This window comes from Microcaecilia unicolor, chromosome 4, assembly GCF_901765095.1.
Source record: "Microcaecilia unicolor chromosome 4, aMicUni1.1, whole genome shotgun sequence".
Classification (NCBI taxonomy): Eukaryota; Metazoa; Chordata; class Amphibia; order Gymnophiona; family Siphonopidae; genus Microcaecilia; species Microcaecilia unicolor.
This window is the reverse complement of record NC_044034.1, coordinates 71,393,468-71,417,581: the sequence shown is the minus strand read 5'-3', so window position 1 is coordinate 71,417,581 and position 24,114 is coordinate 71,393,468. Positions and strand designations below refer to the sequence as shown.

Genomic DNA, 24,114 nt, shown 5'->3' with positions numbered 1-24,114 from the left:
AGCGCTATACAAATGTTAATAATAATAATAATATAGCACCATCCACTTGACTAAAATTTAAGTGATGCCATTTACACCAATGTAAATGCCTCTGCCTAACTTTAGGTGCAGAACCGGTTATTCTATAACACTGTACTTAAATTTTAGGAATGCCCATGACCCACATATGTTCCTCCCACGGCCATGCCCACTTTTGAGATCCAAGCACTAGAATTTACACAGACTACTTAAAAATATGACTGTAAATTCTAATTAGATCCGATAATTGCTTGTTAACATCCAATTATTGGTGCTGATTGGATTGTTAACCAATTGAGTTGTGCATGCAAATCAGAATACGCCCAGATTTGCACGCAGAACTCTAGTTGCACATATAGAATTTGTAGGTAAACATGGAGACATTCCCATGATCCCCACTCTCTGCTCACAGGTGCACCCCCTCAAACAAATGCACTAAGGGGGCCTTTTACAAAGCCGCGCTAGCATTTTTAGTTCAAAGTAAAAATCAGCTGGCGGTAAACGCTGAGATGCCCATAGGAATATAATGCAAAAAAAGAAATCCAACGGGAGAGACAATATCGAAATCTGTGGGATTGACTTTTTGCAAGCACATAGGAATATAATGGCATCTCAGCTTTTACCACAAGCCAATAACACTACTACAGCTTTGTAAAAGACCCCCTAAGGGGGGAATTCTATAAATAGTGTTCAAAAATAGGCTCCAGTTTCTGCGCCCAACTCTGGGGGCCATATTTATGACTGGTGTAAATCCTAGCGCTGGAGTTGAGTGCAGAGACTCATTATTCTATAACGTTGCGCTCAACTTTTTGGAACACCCATGATCCTCCCATGGCCATGCCCCCTTTTGGGTTGTGCACAATGGGATTTAGATGCCCAGCATTATAGAATAGCGAGCAGCAAGATGTTTGCGCAGATCCTAATTGGTGCCAATTAATGTCAATTTGGTTGTTAGCATCCAATAATTGATGGTTTAACAGCTCGTTAGCCAATTAATAAGTTGTGCACATATCTCAACAGCACACCCAAATCAAGAATCCAGGGGTAAATGATTCTAGCACATATGTTATAGTGTATCATCTAGCACTTGTGTCCATAAATGCCAATCAGACATATATAGTAACATAGTAGATGACGGCAGAAAAAGACCTGCACGGTCCATCCAGTCTGCCCAACAAGATAAACTCATATGTGCTACTTTTTGTGTATACCTTACCTTGATTTGTACCTGTCCTTTTCAGGGCACAGACCGTATAAGTCTGCCCAGCACTATCCCCGCCTCCCAACCACCAGTCCCGCCTCCTGCCACCGGCTCTGCCACCCAATCTCAGCTAAGCTCCTTAGGATCCATTCCTTCTGAACAGGATTCCTTTATGTTTATCCCACGCAAGTACTATTATTCTATAACTTGTGCACCAATTTATAAAACTGCCCTTCGTGTTGCTAAGTAATTTCAGTTGGGATACCTTTCGATTGGGGGTACTTTGAGTCCTCATAGAGTGAGATTATTTTGTTGGGAATCTTAGTTGGTTTGCTATGGTTTCTTTTTGGTCCCTGTAATGTCAGCTACATTGTTTTTTACTTTCTTGTAAGAATATGTATATTTCCTATATTTTCTTTGATTTATCTTGGAATATTTACAAGTTTCAATTATTCATTTAAAAAAATCACTTTTGCCGTGTGCACTTGGGTTGTCTCTCCTTTTTATAATTCTGGGTGCAGGGCCAAATGTACAAATAGTGGTGATCTTCAGTCTCTATTCATGTAAGGGTCCTTTTATTAAGCCATGGTAAAAAGTGGCCTGTGGTATTGTGGGTGCATGTTTTAGGCATGAGATGGGCCATTTTGTAATACGGCTGGGGAAAAGAGCTTTTTTAATGGGCCATGAAATGGGTGTGTACTGAAATTAAAACTAGAACGCGCCTATTTACGGCCTGAACACTTACCACCACCCATTGACTTAGCTGTAAGGGCTCATGTGCTACCCATGTGGTAACCATGCTGCGTGCATCAACTGCTGATTACCACCAGGAATGCCCCATCCCCCCGCGGTAGAAAGTAGAAAATTATTTTCTACCGTGGGATTTGGTGCATGCCAAACTCAGCATGCTAGCCCAGCAGTAGTAGTGCTGATTTGGCACACACTACCCATGGGTTAGCCTTCTTGTGCCTTAATAAAAGGCCTCATAACTTCCCTATCCAAGTCAGACCACAGATATAGTGGGCTAATGTCATACAAATATGTTTTCTGTATGTCAGGAAGTATTTTTTCACAGAGAGGGTGGTGGATATGTGGAATGCCCTGCCACAGGGGGGGGGGGTGGAGATGAAAACGGTAATGGAATTCAAACATGCGTGGGAAAAACACAAAAGAATCCTGTTTAGAAGGAATGGTTCCGCGGAATCTTAGCAGAGATTGGGTGGCGACGCCGGTAATTGGGAAACAAAACGGGAGCTGGGAAGACTTCTACGGTCTATCCTGATCGTGATTGAATAAATAGGGATGGGCTGGAGTGTACATTTTAAGGGGCTTCAACGTTAGCTTCAGAACTTAAGTGCTGGGCAGACTTCTACAGTCTGTGCCCTGAGAAAGGCAAGGACAAATCAAACTCGGGTATACATATAAAGTATCACATACCATGTAAATGAGTTTATCTTGTTGGGCAGACTGGATGGACCGTACAGGTCTTTAGCTGCCGTCATTTACTATACGTTACTATGTAAATTTATGCCGACATTCAGTGATCTCCAACATCAAAATCGAGAGGTAATTGTAATATAAGAAATCTCTGGGGAAATGACGTACCATGTATTTTTGTGAATCACCAGAATGTAGCCATCATATATCATAAAAAAAAAATTTATAACATGGCGTTTTATGAGAATGTATGAAGTGCGCCATTAAGAGACAATTGCACAGTTTGAGCTTTATAAGTGGGTGCCTTGACAGTCTTTGTGGCGAAACATCGTCCATGTCAGGACCTGAAAAAGTCATTCTGTTAAGTGCATCCAATTTAATGAACATTTTGGTCACTTTGGGTGATGGTTATACAAAAAATGTGTGATGATTATAAACAATGGGATTCGCAATTTAGACTGTTAAGGTCTGTGAATGTCCCTTGAAAATATTACGAGCATATAAAATTACCTCCTAAGTAGTTATAAATTTGTTTTTTGATGATATTTGATGGTTACAATCTGGTGACATTCAGTAATCTCTCTTGGTCAGATATCACTGCTGAATATATCTATGCAGCTTTCAGCAGTTGACAAAGCCCTAGATATCAGCTCCATGCTTTTTGGGATATATTTCTGTATGCCTGGACCTTTCACCATTTCTGAAAGTACAGAGAACAATATTCACTTTAAAAGGTGTTTTCTACTTTCTCACACCCCTACCCTGATAGTACTTTAGCTTAACTGTCCTGGTCAGATTGGATAAAACACCTAAAGAAGCACTTCTACCTAAGATATGTGAAAACCAACAAACGTACTGGAGTAATCGATATTCCAAAATCGACCGTCGACACTACAAATTATAATCCTTTTCATAGAAGCCAATTTTTCAAAATTATTGAGGGTGCTCAACCCAACAGAAATTAGGGAGTTTCTTCAATATTGGGGGTACTCAAGCACCCACAGAGCTGGCTCCTTTGATCCTTTATAATTTATATTCTGAGTTCCAGGTAAACAGATCTGGTTCAACAAATGGAACTATTTTGGCTTGTATAAATCCTTTCAAGTCCAGTGGAATCCATGGTGAGATCTGTAAGTCTTTCCTTTCGCCTTATCATCTGCCCTCATCAAAGAAATAAAACTGAACAGTCACCCTCATCAAACTAACCTCATTTGCCTATGACTTGGGCTTTTAACCAGACACAGTAAAATCATCATTTAGATTTCAAGCCCTCTAGTGCCTCATTGATTGCAGCCTCTTACTCGCTGCCCTTCCCCCACCCATTTTCTTCAATCAGTACACAATTCTACAGCCTGAGCCCCTTGCTGTTTCTGACACTGATTATATCTTTCCCTTGAGTCTTTCCGCTACCTCTTCACCTCCTACATTCAATTCCTTTAAAAACCTTCCACTTAATCTCCTTAGATTTCACCCTCCCTTTACGTCCCTTTCAACCATTATGTTCTGCACAGGCCTCCCTCCTGTCTGTCCCTTTCATTTTCTTAGCAACATTCTGCTTCCCCTTATTCACCTCTGCTACACCCTGTCTCTAGAACTCCCTCCCCTAGTTTTTCCATCTTATATTTCTGCTTCAAAGCATCCTAATTCTAGAAAGTCCCTGCTAAATCCTTTAATCTGTTTCTCCCTCTGTTTCATCAGTACTAAAATCCCTGATTTATATCTAGTCCAGCCCTTTAGCTTTACTGTAAGCTCTTTGGTAAGGATAAGTCACCTTTCATACTTGACTGTTATTTATTTATTTGTATATTTATTTATTTTGTAACTGGCTATTAAAATGTAGTTTTGCAACTTTGTAGTTGAAAGCAGAACGTTCTGAGCCCCTGCTCCAGAAAGGTGCCAATCAGATCTGAATAATGGGTGGTCTGTTCTGATATAGTGGTCCAATAGCCATGTCCTGTCCTGACTGGAGGTGGTCCTGTAAAAAAGCATATAAAAGTACAGGAGAAAGGTTACCCTGCTCTGGAGCCCACTGGAGCCTTGGTTCCGCCTCCTGCTCTTGGTACTGAGGGGAAGGAAAAACAAGCACAGGGGTTGCATTTCTGTCTGATCTACAGCTGTCCCCTGAGGCATGGATTGCCACACATATAAGAGGAGGGAAAGGGTCATAGGAAGATCTGATCCTGATTATCTGAAGGACAGAGGGCTAGATGCACTAAACCTTAACGACCCTCTAACAACCCTTTAACGAAGGAAATTCCTAATCGTTGCATGAATTAAAGGCCTTTTTCCTACGAAGTAAGCAGCTAACGAAAACGGAATGCAAAGGAGAAACTACCATTGAAATGTGGACAATTCAGAATGCACTAACCATACCGATGATTGCAACGAATCATTTACCTTCAGAAATTTTACATGTGCTCAGACCTGTCGTTAAGGCCTGAGCTATCATCTCCCCGCTGCCCCCTGCACCATAAAAATCCAAGCCAGGATGTTTAAAAAGAAAAGTGAGATACAAACACAAACACGAGGCTCTCTGCTTTCCCCTGCATTATTACAAACAAAACATACTGCTTCTCCCTGCAGCTTAAAAATCCTGTCTCTCCCCTTCTCCAACAGCTTTGAAAATTAACATTCTCTGCTATCCCCTAAAGCCAATTTTCCCAGTACTGTAAACAAACTGCAAAGAGGTCTTTTGTTACAAAAGGGGATTTACGAGGGTCATTCTTTTTAGAGTTATCTTCAACTGCACTCTTCTGCTAGATCAGACAGCTAAAAGGCTTGCAGGTCGGGATCCCCCCCTCACACGCCCCAGTCTGACGTAAGCAACCTTAATACGTTTGTGGCTGCTCTGCGCATGCTTAAGGAGCAAATTAACGACGGGGATAATGTACGCTTGATACATTGTACTTTTCAATACCGCACCGAACATTTCTGAGCTGTTTTTTGTGTGCATTTTTCGTTGTTTCAAATTCGTTAAGCACTTTTACGATTTAGATTTTTTAACGTTTGGTTGATGCATCTAGCCCAGAGTGACAGAGAGAAGCTGCTGCCCAAAGATAATCCTTATTGGGGAAAAGGCCTGAAAGCTAGGAGCAGTGGAGCTGCCAAGGGACAATACCTTAAAGTAATGGGGGATAGTTAGACACGTAAGTTGGAGACACACCCATGCTCCGCCTACATATATGCCCCCTTGCAGTTATACGCTATAACATTTAGGTGTGAACTTCTAGAATGAACCCTAGCACACTCATGTGTGTACCTACAAATTATTACGCCTCTGATGTGAATAAGTGGTGCATAAGCATTGGCGCCAAGTTATAGAATTTCCCTGCAAGTTTTCTTGTTTCAGTCAAGTGTTAAGTTCTTGCCTTTATCAGCAAAATCTGAGTTTCACACAATTACTGATCTTGGACTCTTGCTGCATTCTTGCTGCACTCCAGCTGCTGCACTCTTTCTACGTTGATCAGTTGCTCAGTCAATGTTCCAGGATCCATGTTTCTATCACTTTCTGTAGTTCCTGACCCTTGACATTTTCAGAAAGTCCAGTTACATGAATATTTTTTCACCTTCCCATTTTGTTCTGGTCCTCTATCCATTCTAGGTGTTTGTTTTTGACCTCCAAGTCTCAAAGGCGCACCTCCATATTATCCACACGGACGGTCCTCTTAGCACAAGATTCGCTCCTCTGTTTGCTGAAGCCTGGTTGCCTGAAATTTTAGACCTTCTTTTATTTTGTCAATTGAAAATTGCAGTTTTGATAGCTTATACTACTACTACTTAACATTTCTAAAGCGCTACTAGGGTTACGCAGCGCTGTACAATTTAACATAGAGGGACAGTCCCTGCTCAAGGAGCTTACAATCTAAAAGACAAGTGAACAGTCAGTCCGAAAGGGGCAGTCAAATTGGGGCAGTCTGGATTACTGAACGGTAAGAGTTAGGTGCCGAACGCAGCATTGAAGAGGTGGGCTTTAAGCAAAGACGAAGATGGGCAGGGAGGGGGCTTGGCGTAAGGACTCAGGAAGCTTATATTCAGTTGCTGCAGTGATATTCAAAGTCAATTGCTTAACTGCCTCATCTTACAAGATGAGAATTGGCTGTGTAACCTTCAATGGCCGTCTTTCCTTCTAATTGTCTGCTCCACATACCCCTCCAAATTCCAGCACCAGCTGTGCTTTCTCATGCTTACAGTGCGGTCATATTGTTTAGCTGAGGTTCACTTTTATTTCAAATTTAGATGCAGTTTAAAGATTTGTTTTGAGGCTCCAGCCCAGAGCTGGTCTTTGAGGCATTCTGCTCAGCCAGCGATTATCAAGTGACCCTTCCTCCCCCCACCCCATCTTATTGTTTTATTTTTCTTTTCTTCAGTAGTGTTAATCATGTTCTGTATAAACAATTTGAGTATACCAGCATTGTGTACTGCACAAACAGTAATTTAGAGGATAAAAGCAAAAGGCAGACGTAATAAGTCTTTTAAAATCCAAAGGCTCCCTTTTCATTTTAAGCTGTTTTTTTTTTTTTTTAATACTTCTATTTGTTTATAGTTTTTAGTTATCCTATTGTTTCATGTTGAAATTTATACAGTTAGGGAGTCATCTCCAAATAAGATATGGTTTTAATTTCTTATGTAAGTTTCAGTTTTGTATTTGATTTTATATATATTTTGTCAGCAGGCCCCTACCTTCAGGCCTTCCTGCAGGTATGAACTTGGCTGACCCTGGAAGGGCCCTTCCCTAGACACAGCACTCCCAGAAGCAGACTCAAAAATATGCTCAAAACCGCTTTATTCCATCAGCAAGGCCAAGACATTTCCTTCTCCAGACACAGTCCTTGGTTACAGCCCATAGCACCCCTTGTTCCTTCCCCCCTACCGGCCACAGTTTCTGGATACGGTTTAAATCATGCACTGCTTCACAGCATGGCCTGATTCCTGGACACAGTTTTAAATCACTCACTGTTTCACCAGCATGGCAGTGTTCTGAACACAGTTCAAGTCAATCACTGTTTCCCCAGGATGGCACCACTTCTGGACACAGTTTAAATTACTCACTGCTTCCTAGCATGGCATGGCTTCTGGACACAGTTTAAATCACTCACTGCCTCCCCAGCATGGCATGACTTCTGAGGGTTACCATATGGCTCCAGAAAAAGGAGGACAGATTGAGCCAGTCTGGATTTTGCTTCCATTGCTTTCAATGGAAGCAAAACCTGGACTGGATCAATGTGTCCTCCTTTTTCTGGAGCCATATGGTAACCCTACTTCTGGACATAGTTCAAATCACTCACTGCTTCCCAAGCATGGCCAGGTTCCTGGACACAGTTCAAGTCACTACCTGTTTCTCCAGCCGGGTCTGATTTCTGGCCACAGCTGAAATCATTCACTGCTTTACAGCATGGCACCTCTCTCTCCCTTGAGTGGAACAGCTGCTTAACATTTCCTCCAAGGTTTCCCCAGCCTTGAAGAAGGTTTGTTATGAAGCCTTTCAACTTCTTCCCTTGTACCTGAGCTAGAGCAGCAATCTCCATGGGCTCACTTCCCCAGTCATCTTGGGCTTGGATCTCCTCTCCAACCTCTTTTTCCACCTCCCATTCCATGGGCTCCTCTCTCTTTATGGTCCCCAGCTGGTCCTCTCCCTCCTGATTATTCCTCCTCAGCCAATCCCCCCTCCTCTCCCTCGGGATCCTGGGACTTGTAGTTCCCTTGCTGCTCCCTTTGCTTGCCCCCAGGGCTTTGCAGGGGTTCTTGGGAACTGTAGTCCTCCTCCTTCTCCGGCTCTTGTGAAACTCATGCCTCCGTGGGGGTGTGGCTTCCCAGCCCCTAGGATCCTGGGGCTTGTAGTTGGAATCATGGGTATGAAACCTACTCATCTTGCTCCTCTCCCAGATACCTTCTTCCATGACCCTCAGGGGTTCCTCACAATTTATATATATGTTTTTTTTGTTTGTTTGATTTTTAGTAATTTAGCCCCTGATGCAACCGTTTCAAGGCGAAACATGGCCACGTTGGATTTGGTGGAACGTTTGTTTTCTTATCTCAGATAATAATTTATCCAGCATTCATGTAAAACTTTATGTCACGTTTTCACAACTGGAAACTGGGTTGTGAGCCCTTGGGCCCCTGCCGAGGAGCAGCAGTGGCAGGCAAAACCACCCCACACTGGAGACTAGGCAACTCTCAGGCATGCAATTAGGCTTCACCTGCACTTGGCCACTTTTCACCCAGAGTTGAGCTCTGGGCTTCAGGTGGCCGGCAGGACTTGCTGGACAGGGCAGGACTGGATAACAGCAAGGCAGCACAGGGATTGAGGGTCAGAGGGGGAAGGGAGGAACATGGGCAGCAAGGCAGGAAACTGGGCAAGACAATACAACACAAGGCAGGGACAGGACAAGCTAGGGGACAGAAACTGGAAGCTGCAAGCAGCCACTGAAACAGGGAACAAAACACTGACTAACAAGACACAGAACTAAAAGCTGCAAGCAGCCACAAAGCCAGCACACAAACAGAAACTAAACACTGAGATACAAACAAGAAACAAGGCTAGGAAAACAAGTAAAACCTAAACTAAACCAAACACAGACTAACTAGAAACAGGCAAGTATCAAGGCAAGAATCTCAGACAAATCACTGGACTAGCAGAAGTGCAACAAGCACCAACATACCAGGGCCTTAGACGCAATGCAAAGGCAAAGGCAGAGAGTTCCAAATGGCTAATAAGCCCAGCAGGCAGCTGAGACTCAGGTGCAACAATTACCAGGCAACTAAGGGTCGGGCAGCCTGGAAGATCCGGACTGGACTGAGCTGAAATCTGGAACAGGTGACAGCACACCAACAATCTAATACAGCCAACACACAGAGACAGAGACAGAGACAGAGACAGAACTAACTCACAAAGAACAGACAGAAGCTGACCACAGGAAATAAGGTGAGTCTGAGAGGGGTCATGGCCACAGACGTGACACTTTATAACATTACAATACAAACAGATTTACAGCCAGACAGGTATTTTATTTATAAATTAATTTTAAAAATTTGTATTCCACACAATTATTATTATTATTAATTACATTTGTACCCCGCGCTTTCCCACAAATAGCAGGTTAAATGCAGCTTACATAGTAAATAGAATTACAAAGTCTTGAAGGAGAATGTTACAAGTTGCAGTAAACATAGTAGTAGTTGGGTTTTGAGCATATGTAAATTGATCATGGAGAGGTAAACAAAGATAGGATGAGCAAAATCCTACAACTCTTGGCAGATCACAATTTTACATACACAATAAAAACAGTAACAAAACATACACACTCTACATATAACAAGTGGACTCTTGTACAGTACAAGGGTATGAATCAATAACATTTCAGCATGCTAATAAAACTCATCACTAACCAGCAGAAAAAGCTTGAGTAAAAAGAAATGCTTTCACTTGTTTACAGAATTGACGAAGTGAAGTCATACTTCGTAAATTAAAAGGTAACAGGTTCCACTGTTTTGCACCCTCAATATAAAAGGTGGAAGAACCTTCAATGCAGAGAGGCAGTTCCTCAATGAATTTCCAATAGGGTGGGAGCTCACCCCTGGAATTGCTAGTGGAGGGAGATGGTCCTTCAACAAAAATTAAAGTGCATCCTTTTGGGTACTTCCAGAGCATCATTTCCAATCAACAAGGCTCAGCATTGCTTCAAGGTCAGTACCCCTAGTCACGTGTCTACTTTTGCCTAATTAGAAATCCAAGCCTGACCATTATATTATAGAATAAACAGAAGGTTCATTTTAATTCTGAGCATTCTCATTGGTGGGAGCTCAAGCTGTTCATCTCCAACATATTTCCTATTGGGCTGGCCTGTTTTGCTAATTTTCTCATTCTCCATCTGTCTGGTGCATTTTCAGATGCAAATTTTAAGATTCCATCCCAAAATTGAACCCTTTCAGAATTGATTGGACAGTCCTCAAAATTCTTGAACTCGTCTGCTGTTCACTTATAGCCTTTTGTATTTGCTTAATGGATTAGGGTATAATTGACACTGACCTCCTGCATGGATATTTCTAGGGCCTCTCTTCTTCTGTTGTTGGCACTAGTTGAGATTCTTACAAGCCTATAATTAAATTGGTTTTCCCTCTAAGGAAAATTCTTTTGCAATATTAAGTTCTTCAGGCTCTTTTTAAAATCTGGGATCTGGTGATAACCCAGCTGCTGGGTTCCTATCATTATGCCTAAAAGTAGAAAAACCTTTCCCAATCAGGGAGTACAGAGGAGTAGCCGTAAAGATTTAAAATCCTGCTTTTGATTCATAAAGCTTTGCAGTCTGATGCTGTCTACTATTTAAGAACTGTTCTCAGGATTTATCAGCAAATAAGTCTATTATCTATTCCAGCTTTGCAGAAGATATATCTTGAAGATATGAGGCAAAAAATGTTTTCAATCGCAGGTCCAAGATTGTGGAATTCATTGCCGGAGCAGATTAGGATAACAGGGAATACAAGTCAATTTAAAAAAACGTTGAAAGCATACAGTACTTATTTGTAGAAACATTTATGATTTCAAGAATTGAATTTTATTTTATAGTTGACTGAAGAAATTATAGCGGAAACAACAGAATGTGGCTGTATTTTGTTTTAATGTTGGGTTTTTGAATTTTATGATTATGTATATATTATGTTTATATTTTGTAATCCACATAGTAATTATATGGAACATAAATAAATTAATTAAACTAAAGTATTTGCTTGGGGGTCCTTTTTCAATAGTGTAGGCGTGTGTTTTGGGCACACGCAGATCCATTTTTCAGCGCGCCCGTAAAAAAGGCCTTTTTTTTATTTTTGCCAAAAATGGATGTGCGGAAAAAGTGGCGTGCATCCATTTTGGGTCTGATCAAGGTGCAGTATTCTGCTAGTGTGTAGTATTTGCAGTCCTTTTTGTTTTGTTTTGTTTTTTGTCACTAGGCAGTGTACTGGTGTTTTAGAGCCCGATGTAATTATAGTGCTGCCTTTCCATGCATAAGGTTGTAGCTCGTCCTGTCCTTGGAATTAGTGCTGTTATGGTTTGGTAAGGTTATGAGTGGGTTTTTGCACAAGTTTGTGTATAGTGTTTTGCAGTGGAGAGATTGTGTGTTGGCCTTACTGAGGTGGCACCAAAACATCAGAAAGGGTTTTAGAGCCTAAATCATGACACACTACCTCTTGAAAGATCTACATCCAGCTTATGCATTTCTAAGGTCTATACTGGCATGGTATGGGAAAGGGGGTGTGGAAATACTACTGGAGAGGACGAGGGAGTGCTGGGTAAGGAGGAAAGAAGGAAAGAAGGGAGAGAGAAAGAGCTGGATTTTTTGGGAATAACCATAATGTATATGTATGAGATATCTCATACATAATCATCATAGTTATTCCCAAGCCAGTTCTTTCTCCCTTCCTTCCTCCATATTAGGATATTAATTTGCATATATGTATATATGCAATGAATATGCTAACATGCCCCGCCCCATCCTTTGCTCCCCCCCCCGAATTACTACTACTTAACACTACTACTTAACATTTCTAGAGCGCTACTAGGGTTACGCAGCGCTGTACAAATTAATGAATAAGGATGGTCCCTACTCAGAAGAGCTTACAATCTAAAGGACGAAATGTCAAGTTGGGGTAGTTGAGAATTAAACAGTCAAACTACGCTCATGGCTGTACTGTAATGATGGGCTACATCTTTCTGTGACAGGAAAAAGGATCCTTGGGGACAAGTTCAGAAGGTATCTTTCTAGACATTTAAACTAGAGGGTGGGGGTGACAAAAGAAAACAAGGGAATTCAGAAAGTCACCCCCATCATCTAAATATAGAAAACCACCTAAACTCACTTAGCATGTGGAAAGCAATGAGCACAAATGCTTGCAGTCTAAGTAAAAAGGTTCAAGACTTGCAAGCCCAGATGTTTGAAGAAAACTTGGATATTGTTGCTATTACAGAGACGTGGTTCAATGATTCCCATGAATGGGATGTGGCCATACTGGGTTATAATCTTTTTAGGAAGGATAGGGAGGGATGAAGAGGTGGAGGAGCGACACTGTATGTGAGAGACAATATCAGAGTGGCTGAAATGCGGGGAACCTGGGGAAAGGAAGAAGCTTTATGGATCATCCTAGAAAGAGAAGATGGAACCTGTATCCACACGGGGGTTATCTACAGACCTCCGACACAAACGGAGAAGCTAATCAAGGATCTGATAGAAGATATTCAAAAGATTGGTATGAAAGTGGAGGTGCTACTATGGGAGATTTCAACTTGCCTGATGTGGATTGGAACGTCACATCAGCAGAATTGGAAAGAAGTAGGGAGATTGTGGACACCTGTCAAAGTGCCTTGCTCAGACAAATGGTGAAGGAACTCACGAGGGAAGGGTCGTCACTGGATCTAGTGCTCACAAATGGAGGAAGTGTTTCCAATATGCAGGTGGGTGCCCACCTATGTAATAGTGATCATCACACGATATGCTTTGATATATGGGCAAAGGTGGAGTGCGGACACACAAAAAACTCAAAGTACTGGATTTCAGATGTACTGATTTTGATAAAATGGGAGAATACCTGAAGAAGGAACTGTTGGCATGGGAAGGCATAGGAGAAGTGGAAAATCAGTGGTCCAAGCTAAAGGCTGCTATAAATATGGCAACTGGTTTTTGTGCAAGGAAAGTAAACAAAAACAAGAGAAACAGGAAGCCTATATGGTTCTCCAAACAAGTAGCTGAAAAATTAAGAGCAAAAGAGGCTTTGTTCAAGAAATACAGAAGAATGCAATGAAAGGATAATGGAAAAGATTATCAGATTAAACTCAAAGAAGCGAAGAGGAAAATACAGCTAGCAAAAGCACAAATGGAAGTAAAAATGGCTAAAGATGTAAAGAGAGGTGACAAGACCTTTTTCAGATATATTGTGGAGGAGTGGCCTAGTGGTTAGGCTGGTGGACTTTGGTCCTGGGGAACTGAGGAACTGAGTTCGATTCCCGGCACAGGCAGCTCCTTGTGACTCTGGGCAAGTCACTTAACCCTCCATTGCCTGCCGCATTGAGCCTGCCATGAGTGGGAGAGCGCGGGGTACAAATGTAACAAAAAATAAATAAAATAAAAAAATATTGGACAAAGGAGAAAAAGTAGGAATGGAATTGCAAGACTGAAAGATAATGAGAATGGCTATGTGGAGAGTGATGAGGATAAAGCGAACATGTTCATGGAGAAAAACCCTGGAGAAGGACTGAGGTTGGCTGCCGAAGGAATGTCTGGGAATGGAGTTGATATTGAGCCATTTATGGAAGAAAGCATTTATAAATAGCTTGAGAATCTGAAGGTGGACAAAGCTATGGGGCCGGATGGGATACATCCCAGGATACTGAGGGAGCTCAGAGAAGTCCTGGCAGGAACTCTTAAAGATTTATTTAATAGATCTTTAGAGACGGGAGAGGTTCCACGGGATTGGAGACGAGCGGATGTGGTTCTTCTTCACAAAAGTGGAGACAGGGAAGTGGAAAACTATAGACCAGTAAGTCTCACTTCGGTGGTAGGAAAAATAATGGAGTTACTGCTGAAAGCAAGGATAGAGTGGAGGAGTAGCCTAGTGGTTAGTGCAGCAGACTCTGATCCTGGGGAATTGGGTTCGATTCCCACTGCAGCTCGTGACTCTGGGCAAGTCACTTAACCCTCCATTGCCCCAGGGACAAATAAGTACCTGTATATAATATGTAAACCACTTTGAATGTAGTTGGAAAAACCACAGAAAGGCGGTATATAAATCCCATTCTCTTTCCCCTTTCTAGAAGCCAATGGGTTACAGGATCCAAGGCAACATGGCTTTACCAAAGGAAAATCCTGCCAAGTGAATCTTGTTGACTTCTTTGACTGGGTGATCAAAGAACTGGATGAAGGATGTGCGCTAGATGTAATCTACTTGGATTTCTGCAAAGCCTTTGATACAGTCCCTCACAGAAGATTTGTGAATAAGCTGAGAGGGCCGAACTTAAGACCAAAAGTGATGAACTGGATAGGAAACTGATTGACCGACAGGTGGCAGAAAGTGGTGGTAAACAGAATCTGCTCGGAGGAAAGGAAGGTGAGCAGTGGAGTTCCTCAGGGGTCGGTGCTGGGGTTGATTCTGTTTAATATATTTGTGAGAGATATTGCTGAAGGGTTGGAAGGAAAGGTTTGACTTTTTGCGGATGACACGAAGATAGCCAATAGAGTGGATACCCTGGAGGGAGTAGAAACAATGAGAAGGGATTTTCAAACGATAGAAGAATGGTTGAGAGTCTGGCAGTTAAAATTTAATCAAAAAGCAACAAAATGCAACCGCACCTCGAATTTTGTGTTCAATTCTGGTTGCTGCATCTCAAAAAAGATATAGTGGAATTAGAAAAGGTGCAAAGAAGGGCGACGAAAATGATAAAGGGGATGGGACAACTTCCCTATGAGGAAAGGCTAAAGCGGCTAGGGCTCTTCAGCTTGGAAAAAAGGCGGCTGAGGGGAGATATGATAGAGGTCTATAAAATAATGAGTGAAGTTGAACGGGTAGATGTGAAGCGTCTGTTAACGCTTTCCAAAAATACTAGGACTAGGGGACATGCGATGAAGCTACAATGTAGTAAAATTAAAAAGAATCGGAGAAAATTTTTCTTCACTCAACGTGTAATTAAACTCTGGAATTCATTGCCAGAGAATGTGATAAAGGAGGTTAGCTTAGCGAAGTTTTAAAAAAGTTTGGACGGCTTCCTAAAGGAAAAGTTCATAGACCATTATTAAATGGACTTGGGGAAAGTCCACTATTTCTGGGATAAGCAGTATAAAATGTTTTGTACTTTTTTGGATCTTGCCAGATATTTGTGACCTGGATTGGCCACTGTTGGAAACAGGATGCTGGGCTTGATGGACCTTTGGTTTTTCCCAGTATGGCAATACTTATGTACTTATGTAAATTATGGTATTAAAATTAGAAATTTCCATTAAAATGTTTTTTGTTGTTGTGCTCAGACCATGTGCATCATGAACAGATACACTCATCCACCATCTTTGCACACAGTCCTCCCTGCCTTCCTAATAATTCTCAAATATTTTGCAATAGTCACAATGTCTCAAAAGTTGTTATCTCAATAAACAAAAAAGTTTCACTTATGTGCAGGGATGTAGATCTCAAACCACATGTTCTGGTGCAACAGTCTCTGTTCAGAGGTAGCTCCTACATGATCCAAACAAAATGTACAATCTCCCGGTGTCCCAAATCTTCTTAATAACTCTGTCAAAACATTCACAAAATTCTCCCCCCAAACATCCTGATAGTCCTCAAATCAGCTCAATGCCCCACCTATGCACCTCCCTCCCCAATACCCCCTTGCAGGTCTAGCACCTCTCTCCCCTTCCCTTCAACCTCCAGCCCTCCACCCTGCAGGTCCAGCACCTTTCTCCCTTCCTTCCAACCTCCAGCCCCCCTGCAAGTCCAGCACCTCTCTCCTTTCTCACCAGCCCTCCCCCTGCAGGTCCAGCACCCCTTCCCTCTGACCTCCAGCCCCCCCTTGCAGGTCCAGCATCTCCCTCCACCTCCCCTTGCAGGTCCTGCACCTCTCTTCCCTTCCCTCTGACCTCCAGCCCCCCCTTGCAGGTCCAGAACCTCTCTTCTGTTCCCTGTGACATCCAGTCCCTCCCCCCCACAAGTCCAGCACCTTGCACCTCTCTCCTCCCCACCCCTCCCCGAAGGTCCAGCACCTTGCATCTCCCCCTCCTCTGTTTTTAGGCTGCTTGTATCCCTTCCCAAATTAGCATGAACCAGCCATTCTCAACTGGGAGGGGTAAAAGAAACCAATGCTAAGTGCATATGAGAAAATATATTTTATTCACTTACCAAATACAAATACAATAGTTTGTCATGAGAGATCAATTCAGTAACATTAGAAGATGTTTTCTGTCTGCATCGCTGAAATACTCTTCTGAGATGGCAGCTTATATCGTTTGTTTTAGACAATGATTTACATCTTTTTCTGCAAACTATCCATCTCACAGATTATTATTTAATTCCCAACATCTGGTTTCTTAAGCTGTTTAAACAAAATTCTTTTGTTGCTTGTACTAGTTTCTTTTCTCAAGGCCTCCCTTGCCTGTAAGGGTATCATAAATATCAGAGATCATGCAGGCTCATCAATCTCTGATAGACTCCAGAGTCATACAGACTTATCGATCTCTGGCCTTTTAACCCATTCCATAATGCACATCTGTGCTCATAATTCTACACCCCGCAGGTACAGCATCTCTCTCCAACCCCTCCCCCACCCCCGCCTACAGATCTAGCAGCTGTGCTCTTCCTTTCCCTCCCTTAGCACTTTCACCTTACATTACTGGCACTGCCTGTCAGCAATTCAAATAGGCCTTCTTTGGGGCCTTCCCTCTGCTGAGTCCCGCCCACTGTGATGCAACTTCCTATTTATGCATGGTGGGATGTGGAAGAGGGAAGGCCCAGGAGCAGGCTTGCTTGAATTGCTAACAGGCAGCGCCGATAATGTAAGATTGAAAGCAGGTCAAAGTGCCATGGTAGGTGTTGAGGGAGGGAAAGGAAGAGCACTGCTGCCGGATCTGGGGGGAGGGGGAGTAAGAGAGGGATGCTGGATCCTGCATGGATAGGGTACACCATTTCTAGGTGGGCCTCAGGTGAAAGTGGTGGCCTGGGCCCACCAGGCCCACCCCTGGTTATGCCCATGCTGCTTAGGATAGGAGGAGAAGGACTAGATTTATAAGCAGAATAACTCATCTCTGATCCCACTATTCCAGTCTAACCCCTCCCCCACCATTTCCTGTACCTAGGAATAAATCTGACAGCTGGCTAAGGTCAAGTTAGAGGTGTAGACACAATGGGATAGATTCAAGAAAGAGGGCCAAAATGTAGGTGCCAGGATGATGTGTGCTAAGCATGAATTCTATAACAGTTCTGTGTGGAACTACCATTTTAGAACACTAGCCTAAGTCCACAGTTTTGCACCTAACTTTAGGTGCGAGCACTTACTCCATGTCAAAGCCTAGTATAAATGCTGGCACCTAACTGCCAACAGTTAGACACGTAACTCCTAGTGTTCTATAACCTGCGCACCTAACTCCTAGCCATGCCCCTGGCCCACCCATATCCTCCCACTTCCTAGAAGTTGTGCACCATTGAATTTCCATGCACAGCTTCTAGAAAAGCAACTAAGGGCAGCTGCATGTGCAACTGCAAATTGGTGCCAATTAGCACAGATTAAAGCCTAAATTTGGGCACAAAAGTTCATAGAATTAGGGGGAATAAGGACAATTATATATCTCAGCCCCCATATTTATGTACCCTTTGCATTCACAAAACCATAGAATACTAGCACTTAAGCGCATACGTGTACATTTACCTATAATAATAATAATAATAACATTTATTTATATTCCACATTATCTACAAAGTGGAGAACAAATCACATACAGAGTAAGATAAAAAAGACAATGCTGGGCAGACTTCTATGGTGCATGCCCTGAAAATGGCAAGGACAAATCAAGATCAAGTATACATATGAAGTATTACATACCATATGTAATGAGTTTATCTTGTTGGGCAGACTGGATGGACCATACAGATTTTTATCTGCTGTCATCTACTATGCTACTACTACTACGCATGTGTCAGACTTGTGAGTTCTTATACCAAGCAGAGCACTGCTGAGCCCGGTACTTGAACCAGGTTCTGCTTGGCAGCCGGACAACCCCGGGTTTTACCTGCGCTGACCGCTGTTCCAAAGAGGTTGAGCCCCTAGGTGCAGGCAGCCTGCAGGACTTACGAGATGGAGCTGGAAAGTGGGGTGGTGAACATATCGGCCAGGCAGGCAGCAGGCAACAGAGTGATCCAGGTACAGGCAAAGTCAATAGGCAGGCAGCAGGCAGGGGAGTAATCCAGGAACAGGCAATGTCAACAGGCAAGCAACAGGCAATCCAGGCACAGGTAAAGTCAATAGGCAGACAGCAGGCAACAGAGTAATCCAGGTATAGGCAAAGTCAATAGGCAGGCAGCAGGCAAGAGAGTGATCCAGGTACAGACAAAGTCAGCAACGAGGGACAAGAAGTCAGTAGGCAGGTAGCAGGTCAAGAGGGTAATCCATGTAAAGTCAGAAGGCAGGCAGCAGGTCAAGAGAATAATCCAGATACAGGCAAAGTCAGTAGACAGGCAGCAGGCAAGAGAGTAATCCAGGTACAGGCAAAGTCAATAGGCAGGCAGCAGGCAAGAGAGTGATCCAGGTACAGGCAAAGTCAGCCATAGGAGACAACTTTTCAAAATTATTAGGGGTGCTAAGCCCAATGGAAATCCCTCCCTGGACACATACAAGGAATTTTTCCAATATTGGGGGTGCTCAAGCACCCACAGCACCCACAGAGTCGGCTCCAATGAAGTCAGCAACATGGGACAAGAAGATAAGAAGCAAACTACTGAGCAAGTAACACCTACCAAAGTAGAAGTCGAAGCATAGAGTTCAGGAAGAGCTCAGCTGATAAAGTGCTGGCGTCTGACATCAGCAGGGAGAAGGAGCACAGCCATAGGACAAGAGCAGGAGAAGGAGGAACCGGAAGACCAATAGGAGAGAAGTAAGGAAAGCCAGGCAGAGGGAGAGTAGACATAGGTGGGTGAAAGCAAAGCAATCAAGGAGCCTGGAAGCCAGGCAGAGAGAGAGAGAGAGAGAGCAGACACAGGTGCATGGAAGCAAAGCAATTAAGGAGCCTACAACCACCACTCTCTGAACAACTACACACACATGGCTCAGAGCAGTGCCAGTCAAGTGTACATGTCGACGGGACCCCGTTCAGCCCGAGGACGCCGCTTGCATTGAGGTAGGGGACATGACAGCATGTATGCATGTAAATCATGATTCTGCCCACACTCTGCCTGAAAACACATCTACACTGAATGCACATACAAGTACATATGATCTTGCCATTGTGCATACATTTATGAATGGGATAATTTTATAAGTACAAAAATAATTTTCTAAAATTTCTCCCATAGTGGGTAAATAAAAATCTAAAAAAGTAAACAAAGCCATGGTAAAAAAAAAAAAAAACATTTGGTATGACTGTTTATTTGTGCACAAAAAAAGATGTGAAGACAAAGGCTGATGGAGTTTGTGTGGTCTATTTGTTTACAGCCACTCTTGATCTCTGCTGTCCCCAGAAACTGGCACCCTAGACTAGGAATCTGCCTAATCCACTTAATGCTTAATCTGGCCCTGCTTAAAACCTAGCAAACAGACACAACAGTTAATTAATTTTTCCATTGTCTCTTCAGTAAACATCCTCTTTACTTTTCTCATGCCTTCTCGAAATCTATTTCCATTTTAACTAAAGTTTAAACTTTCCCCCCCTACCTAAGAAAGAGAAAACAAAGAAGCAAAAGAATGATCTAATTTTACAGTACAAAGAAACAATTATTCATCAACAAACTTAACTTAATATAGCCCACATCAAGAAAGAAAAGGAGCAAATCCAAATCCAACTTATGTTATAATTAACTCTATCACTCAGGAACCTCTATGCAATATCAAATTGTATCATATTTTACCATGTATGCACCTTAAGGTAACATCATTTGTAATTCTCGACCCGGAAATGGCGATCGCCATTACGGCATAATGTAAGCCACATTGAGCCTGCAAATAGGTGGGAAAATGTGGGATACAAATGCTACAAATAAATAAATAAATAAATAAATACCATCATTAGGAAATCCTAAGAATAAATCATAACAAATCAATGAACCATACACTCCATACAACATGACACAACTAATCATTTATTGTGTTGCTGTAAACATTTTTCCAGATGTGAAGAGTCGTAGAAAATATATTGAGTTCCCTGAAATGTAACCTGACATTGACAGGGGAATTGCAAGAAAAAAAGATGCTCCAAAAGCTAATACATGACTCTTCAAGGTTAGGAAAGCCTTCCTTGCCAACTTGGTGTTTCAAGATACATCAGGAAAAATCTGAATGGTCTTCTCACAGAAAAATAAGCCTTCAAAACTGCATTTGTCCCCCTCATGCAAGAAGGTAATCATGAGGGTGGCCCTTGCATCAATAAAATCAGTAGAGTCTTCTAGGAAAGCAGTTAAATTCATTCTTTCAGCAAGGCCCAAAACCTCTTGATCAGCCTTTTGTTCATCTACAAGTTTCCTAGTGGAAATATAATAACACTTAACTAAAGATGCCTCCTCAGAGTTAGGCAATGCAAGCACCTCTTTGAAATACTTTACCAGGATTTCACCTGACAAGAAATGAGTTATAGGAAGATTAAGGGGCCTAAGATTTCAACTCTGCATAATATTCTCCATTGTCTCTTACTTGCGATGCAAGAAGAGGCTATCTTTAATAGTTGAAATACTGGTATTTTTCAAGGAGGAAATTTTATTCACAACAGCAGTTACTGGCGAAGAAACTTTTTCCATTCTCACTTCTAACTGTTTAAAATTGGTAATAGAATTAGAGGTAAACAAACACAATTAAGGCGCAACCTGCCTCAAAAGTGAGTCTGTTCATGCTACAACAGTCCAAGTATCTTTAAATTTAACCTCTTTTGACACCAAAGAAGATTCTGGAGCCAATTCAGATGGAAAGGAAACTTACTTTAGGAAGAAAAAGTTCAGTAGAAGAGGAAGCTAACCCAACTTGAGGTCAACCCTGATACACCTCCAGGGAAACTGCAGTCAGGTTGTAAAAGACGAGTTCTTTCTAGAGAGCTAAGTGAGCTCCCTGAACAGATGAAACATCCAATGTTATAGATGGCTTAATCCCTGGGATAACTTACTTATCCATAGGTCCCTTAATGGAAGGTCAATGTACCTACTACCTTCCTCTTCTTCCCCATTAGAAGTATAGAACACCAAGGCTAGCAAATCAAACTGCTAGTAAGGCAAAAGAAAGAACAAAGTACCTTTGCTTCCTCTCCAAGGGTCTGCCAAGGGGCCTGGCATGCCCCTTTGGACACGCTCCTTTAGCCATGCCCTGCAGCCTCGTGCCTGCAGCCAAGCGCCACAGTGGCAACTCGGTCTTATGGGGAGGGGCGTTACCAGATGTCACCATATGCCATGGATAGGACAGCCAATCACCAAAGGGTGCAAGATGACACTGTACATACAGCACCTTGTTCCTCTGAAAGTAATTCTCCGCTTTACTCATCTCCGGCTTCCTGCAGTAGCGATCCAGACTTATGGGGAGGAGAGGGGCATTACTTATCAGACGCCGCGGGTAGGAGAGCCAATCACCAAAGGGTGAAAGATGACACTGCACTGCACATTGCTCCTCTGCCAGTAGGTCTCCGGGTTACTCCATCTTTTCAATCCATTACCATTTTAACCTCGACTGCCCATTCTAGGAATGCATTCCATGCATCTACCACATTTTCTGTGTAAAAATATCTCCTGACATTGCTCCTGAGGCTACCTCTATAATGTCTCACCTCAAGACCCTTGCTCTAATTCTTTCTATTGAAATAAATGTGCTTCTTGTGTACTATTAATACCTCTCAGGTATTAAAATGCCTATCATCTCATCTCACGGGGCTTCTGGTACAGAGCCCACACTGTTTTTAATAATCCTTAATTTTTCCAGCTCCCCACAAACTCTTTCTTACATTAATGTAATAGCATGTGTCAGAGCCATAATTAGGGATATACAGTACCCCTGGATTCCATAGAGGTCACGGATCCAAGAAGCGCATGTAAGCTAATTAGCTACTAACAATCAATTGTTTGGAGTTAATTGGAGCTGAATGGCACTTAATTGGCAGTAATTAGGAGTTACGCTTGCATCTACTCTATGCCCTATTCTGTGACATGTGCGCCTAAATTTCATAGCGTGGCAATAGTGTGAATACTTAAGCTCTGGAACTCTTTGCCGGAGGATGTAGTAACAGTACTTTACTCAATATTTTATTATAATATATTTCAAATCAATTCCAAAAGATATATGTATGAAACAGTCACTTATTAAAAATGGCAACTACTTATCTGTCCAAATAGGCACAGCATGGTGTCGACCTTCAGACACCCGACACCTACTAGAAACTGAGGATATTTCAGTCCCACGGACCTGCTTCCGGGGTTGCCAAAACGCAACTTCAAATGTGCGGCAAACGCCATCCAGGACAAAAGGCTAAGGGCCTTTTTGGATTTCCACCAGGTACTTGTGACCTGGCTTGGCCACTGTTAGAAACAGGATACTGGGCTAGGCGGACCATTGCTCTGACCCAGTATTGCTACTCTTATGTTCTTAAGCAATTGCTCATGGCACAAAAGTCTGAATGGGAGCAACTCAGGTTTCACCATCATAGAAGAGATAGGAGCAAAGCTTATTGTATCCTTTGGAAGAAATACAGTGTTAAGGGGTACGGGGACAAGACGGTTGAAGGGGGGTAGGGGAGAGAGGGATGGGCGCTGTAAATTTTTTGTAAAAATGAAGAAGTGCAGCATTGTTTGTTTGCTTTGTTTGAATTATTATTCTGGGTTGGTTTGTGTTGCTATTGTATTGCTGTTTATTCGCTTACTTGTGTTACAGGCAAGTGCATCTTAATCGTTGTATTCCTAATGTTAGATGCAGTTTGCTAATCTGCACTGTAATTTTTCAATGTGTTGCTGCAATTTGTTCACTAATAAAGAAGATTTCTAAACGAAATTAGGCACAATGTTATAGAATGCTTGGATTTATGTGCCCAACTGTCATTTACACCAGATTTTAGCAGGTGTAAGTCCTCACGCCCATAGTTCGGTATGGGAATCTGCTCTAAGTGCTGTTCTATAACGCTTGCTTAGCGCTAAGGGCTTCTTTTACAAAGCCACGCTAGGGATTCCCACATGACAAATGAGAGGAAGCCCATAGGAATTGAATGGGTTTGCTCTCGTTTGCCGCATTGAGACTCGGTAGTGTGGCTTTGTAAAAGAGGCCCTAAGTGACCTTTATAGAATTGGTGCTTAGAGCGGATCTTAACGGCGCATAACTTTGGGTGCTATTTACTGAATCTGGCCTATAATGCCTAAGGCAGCCAGGTGTATTTGTGCCCCTATGCCCATGCCTAATCTCCAATCCTCTGCCCAAAACCCCTCCACCCTGATCCCCTCACCAAACTGAATAAAGGAGGACAGCATCTTTCTTCCTGGCTTTTCAACCTGAGTTCAGTCACTTTTTTACACCATGGGAGCTTTGCACTCTGGACAACTGCCCCTCTCCCCACTCCTGATTAAGGCTGAGGCATCTATACACTTGCTAATCATTGGCAGTTCATCCCCAGTCCATTCTTCAATGATAGTAGCATTGGTTTAGTACTTCTGCTTTTTCCTTATTGCCCCTCCACACACCTCTCCTTGTCTTCTCTCAGTTTTAGTAGTCCACCTCTGTTCTTCTTCCGTTCACTGGTATACTTGGAAAAAGCCTTGTCATCTGGCTTTAC

At 42.5% G+C, this 24,114-nt stretch overlaps 1 long non-coding RNA gene across 1 annotated transcript; it reads right to left on the bottom strand.

The window, feature by feature from the left end:
• Window positions 1-280: 280 nt before the first annotated feature.
• On the bottom strand, window positions 281-22,525 carry LOC115468230. The gene is made up of 4 exons (XR_003941833.1): window positions 22,448-22,525; window positions 21,808-21,812; window positions 12,169-12,174; window positions 281-292 (listed from the first exon to the last, which is right to left on the bottom strand). It is a non-coding gene; the product is annotated as an uncharacterized LOC115468230 (long non-coding RNA).
• Window positions 22,526-24,114: the final 1,589 nt, after the last annotated feature.